The sequence below is a fragment of the Electrophorus electricus genome, chromosome 19, assembly GCF_013358815.1.
Source record: "Electrophorus electricus isolate fEleEle1 chromosome 19, fEleEle1.pri, whole genome shotgun sequence".
Lineage (NCBI taxonomy): Eukaryota > Metazoa > Chordata > Actinopteri > Gymnotiformes > Gymnotidae > Electrophorus > Electrophorus electricus.
Genome location: NC_049553.1, coordinates 2,396,849 through 2,402,325, shown reverse-complemented (window position 1 = coordinate 2,402,325; position 5,477 = coordinate 2,396,849).

Sequence of the window (5,477 nt, the reverse complement as noted above, 5' to 3'; positions counted from 1 at the left end):
CACACGCATGCATACACAAACAGAAAATCCATAATATAAAAATCTAGTCATATAATGCTGATAAAAAGAAAATTTAAAAGCAATCTTTTAGCCTCATACAGCAAAAACTCATATTCACACTTGTGCCGAAACCTTCTTAAAAGTGTGTGACATTTCTTGCTATTTCTTGAACACCACAGTGATACATCATTACATCTAAATTATGTATGCCATATCCTATGCGGCATACCATCATAGTCCGCAGAGTCACATGGACTACCCAAAATTGCAGTGCTTTCTATTGCATTTCTTTGCTAATTTATATATTTTAGCCACCTTCTAGATAAGAAACCAAGGTACTGCAAAACTGCAAAGTCATTAATCACGATTAGTCAACAATAGGCCCCTCTGTCAAGCCCATTGTCTGCAAGATGAAATATGCCCTGTACCACATAAGATGAAATAAAGCACCTCTGTGTATAACACCATTCCCAACTGTGTAACATATGAATTATGTGAATAAGCATAAAATTTAAGAGGAAAAAGAGGAACAGTGCATGGGACCAAGTGATAGCCATTGGTTCAGGGTGGCGTTCATCTAAAACTGCCTGTCATTGCGGCAGTCTGAAGCAGTTGGCGGTTCAAGCTCCGTCCTGGAGTCAACTGGGTGGTGGCGAGAGTTCTAATCCAGGCAAGGGAGTGGGGCGAGAGCCAACTCAATTGGATTAGTGGGGCAAATGATCTTGCTACCGCTGGAACAGTGCGGGGCAAAGGAACGCCTCAGTAATCGGATCAGCCTCGCCCAATGCCGGTGACTACAACCGCTTCTTCCTTTTGTCGCTTTTAGTGCTCCAAGACTGTAATGGCAGGAAGGGAAACAAGGAGTTTGTGTTGACTTTGTTTATGGATGAATGTCGCAAAAACATGGGCGTATGGGTGAGAAGAAAGAAAGGAAATGGTGAGATTGTAGAAATAGAAGATCTGAAGGGAGTAAATAGATAAAAAGAAAAGCAACGAGAGAGAGACAGAATAAAAGAGAATGGGAGCAAGGAAAAGAGCAAAGGATGATGTATGGAACAGAGAAGTAATTAGAGATCAGAGGGGGCAAACACAAAGAAAAGATCCACTGAGAACTTTCCGGAAATGAGCTTTCTAATTAACCATTTGGGCAGGAGTGCTCATTTCCCAGCCTGCTTTATGAAACAGCACGTTTGAGTAAGGGAGCACCTCCCATTTCTAAGAATGATGAAGAATGAACAACTGATTTGAAAACAAAACAAAAAGAACACAGTAGATATCCATTATTGCAGCCAAATAAAGATGTTCACAACAACACAACAGCAATAAACAGAGAAGGTATGTGTGTGTGTGTGTGTGTGTGTGTGTGTGTGTGTGTGTGTGTGTGTGTGTGTGTGTGTGTGTGTGTGTGTTGGGGGGGGTGTTGGCAGGGGATTGGTGGTTGGAAATATATCCTTCTTCATTCTGACAGTCATGATACAGCTCTAAGTATGAAACATTGTGATTGGTATTTTAAGGAACGCCTACAATTTGGAATGTCACCACCCATTCCTTCAAAGATTAATAAAAAAAAGTTAAAATGAAATATATCCCATCTGGTATGGCTGTGTTTTCTTCTCTCTTGGTATACCTTTTGTGTCATTTAAACAGACTCTGAAACAGGCTTTGTGAGAATAAACTTTCAGATTAGAGGATGCTTTAAGTGACAGGACATTCAGTGACATTCAGAAAATACTGAGAGTTATATGCAATTAATCTATAGTTGCTTTAGCAATAGACTGCGTTACAGTAGACATCCCAAGGTTGCACAAATTCCTATCTGACACTTTAGGAATTATTAATTTATGAAAGAATGGCCTTGGGTACAGTTGGAGATCAGAAAGGAAACATTAATGAGCCTCCTAACAGGTCCTTACTTCTCTTCTCCACCTGACTTGTTTAGAAAGCTATAAATTAACATACAATGGCTAAAGCTATAAGAAAATAAAATGCATAAACAAAATGCAGTGGGATTTGACTTTTCCGCAAGCTTCATACTGATTTTTATCCCACTACTCTAAGTCCCTCTCAGTCCAATAGTCCTGATTCCCTTGGAGAGTTTTAAGATCAGGTGGCGCACTGCCCTGGAGCCGTGGGCATGTTTTGCACAGACCTCTTCCTGTTGGCCCCGCAGAATAATAAAACCACAGACAACTGGGCAAAGGAGGCAGTGCAGACACCCCCATTCACACACATTAACTAGAAGAAAGGAAAGAGAGTACATAGATGTGTGTGTGTGTGTTGGGATGTAAGACGTGCTTAAGAAAGTAGCTTCAATGTGTTATAAATTACAATAATAATATGTCATTCTTTTAAAGAACCAAACCAAATCTGCTATTATTTCTCATTTACCATTACTTCATTCAAGAATACTACACAGAAGAGCACTGCATAAAAGATAAAGAGTGGAAATGGGAGTATGATACATGTCAGGTACATGGTATCTAAGAGATCAGAACCTCATCTGTTTCTAAGGATCAAACAATCGCTTTAGCACAGTTGAGACACCATCAAAAATAGCTATCAGACATGAACATCAATGCAACTTATCCAGGAACCCAGGCTGGTTTATAAGTATGTCTCTCCCTCTGAGATTCTTAGTACTCAGACACACACACACCCTCACACTCACACACAATCACCACTTTGCTCTCATTTTCCCTGTCCCAAAATTCATACAACCCAAAGCAATATTATAACAGTGCACTTAGTCAAGCTCCATTCTCAGATCTTAGAGTTTCTCTGGTCAAATCCTGATGACCTCCAGTTTTTCTATGAGCAGTGTCTAATTACTGTAACTGATACTAAACAATACACATGTTACAAGAAAGTGAGTCAAGGTGATACTGAATTTAATATATGACAGTTTAAGATTCGGCAGGTAGAAGAGAACATATTAAAGTCAGGCCGACTTCAATACCACTACCTCAAGCCTCGGCACAGCACAGACATTTCCCACCACAAAGTTCCAATAATATTCCAGACTTGATTTCTGTGATATGCAGACACAGATCTAAGTATGCTGCTCCGTAAAGGCCCCCTTTTCAAATGAACGATTCAATTGTCTGACAGGTTTATGTCAGTTTTAAGGCCTGTTACAGTTCTTAAAGTTTCAACAATAAATTAATTTAACATTCATAGGTATTAACTGTGTAGGATACTTAGTGGATGAACAACTATTACATTCAATATTAAATGTAAACTGGTAAAGCTATGTCTTTTATTTTATTTTTATTTTTTGTAGATCGTAAAACTGGATCAATTCATAAGGTTTTCACAAGCGTATAAATTTGTAAATCTTTTGAGTATTCGGTGTGACAGAGGAGAGAAAAGACTGAGACTGAGACAGAACCATTTCCCATCACTGAAAACACACATTAGTATTTGGATACTGAAGATATTACTGAGCACATCTTCACCTTTACTAAATTAACTTAACTGCCTGAGAATACTCTGGAATGTTGCACCATTGCCAACCTCTGCCCACACTCTCACAAAAAGACAAGGAATACCAGGCAATAGCAAGTGCATGTGCAGAAATTAATATTAATATCTGTAAATAATTAGTCTGTATTCAAATGTAAATGGATGTTATTTACTGGATGTTACCTTTTATGATCTATTTTTAGGGTTAAAATGTTGAAGTAAATCATGCTATTAGGAGCATGGGAAGAAAGCAAGATGCCATCCAATACAGTAGAAATCCAGCACGTTTTTTTACTGAGTCCAGCACATATTTCTTAGTTCTGCCTTCATATTTCTCAGCTGCTGACTGCATGCTGTGAACAAGGCTGCAGAATTGTGTCCCCATTTGGAGACACAATGCAAGTGAGTCTGATGAATGCCTTCACATCCAGACACACAGATGCACACAAATAAACAAACACACACACACACACACACACACACACACACACACAGTGAGAGAGAGAGAGAGAGAGAGAGAGAGAGAGAGAGAGAGAGAGAGAGAGAGAGAGAGAGAGAGAGAGAGAGAGAGATATTCATCCTCAATACCAGACTGGCACATAATTTCACGTGTCATTTTAATGGCTAAATCTGGCCTTTGTGTTGGGATTTATTAAACACAACCAACCAGAAAGCTCCGGAAATGAGCAGCTGCTAGATGGAAACCACTGGGTGAAAGTAAGAGATAGCAACTGATCCATTTACATTTGACAGCTAATAATTTTACAAAAAGGTTAGGGTTAGTATGCCTGTTTTCTTTTGTGTGTGTGTGTGTGTGTGTGTATGTGTGTGTGTGTGTGTGCGCTGCATCTTGATTGATGAATATTAAACATGAAATTAATAGCAACGTTTTCCACACATGCCTAGCTCCTAATATGCAGCAATAGCATCTTTTCAATTTAAATATTTCAGGTTACATGACTCTCCCAGGGGGTGATGCCATATTACCCTAAACTCATTTCATTTTGAGTTCAGTTCTCTCTCTCACTACTACTTCTCTATTTTTTTTTCACGATTGATTTGTAAGACCAACGTTTTTCATTTGATAAAGACCAAAATGGTAAAATCCAGTGGAAAGGGAAGTATCTTAGTCCTAAAGACAGCTCTTTCCTCTCAGGCACGACAAGCCTCTCTGCTCTAGCCGGAGCGTTCCAGAACACAGGGAGTGGCCGGGAGCCACAGGTGCCATGGAAACAAGATGTGGTGACGACAGAATGAGTTTCGGACCTATAAACCAAGGAAACAAGTGAGACCTGAGAAATACTCATGATCTACTTAAGCAGCACACAGAGAGATGAGGGATCAGCAGAAGTGCTGATGGTACCCGTGATGCATCCTATTAATCCGCTTCCACAGCCTGTGCCGTTAAGAAACTGAAGTCCCAGTCTGCTCTGGGAGGGCACTAACAGAGGCCAGTGCCAAAAGAGCTGACCGAGATTGAAGTTGCAAAGCTGAATATGAACATAGGTCTGATTGACATTGATTCATTTGTCCTTCCAGTGGCTCTCCAGCTTTTCACCTGGAGATTAAGGGTAGCAATTGATTAACAATGCCTTAATGCTTCCCACAAGCACACCAAACCCCTCCTCAAGACAACCTTAATGGACAAAGACTACTATCAATAATTCACACTGTACCATCACTGGCAGGTTAGTCAAGGGGAAAGTGGATTAGCTTTTGATGCTTTCAATGTATGTGCAGCTCCAACTTCAGTCTACACTGTTACAATAACAAAAATCACAAATTCCACAAAGTGCTTTGGAGGCAAAAGGTATGAAATAAATACGTCAAATGCAAAATTGTGTCTTGCTCTGTTGATTTTATGGTAATCGACAACAAAAGAAAAAACAATTAATCTATGCGCATCTTCATTTATAATTCATTACAATTGGGACTCATTGATTATCTGTTATGATTGTCTGCCTTTCAAAAGTGCTTCAAGGAATTACATAAAATATCAGCATTTAACCATAAAA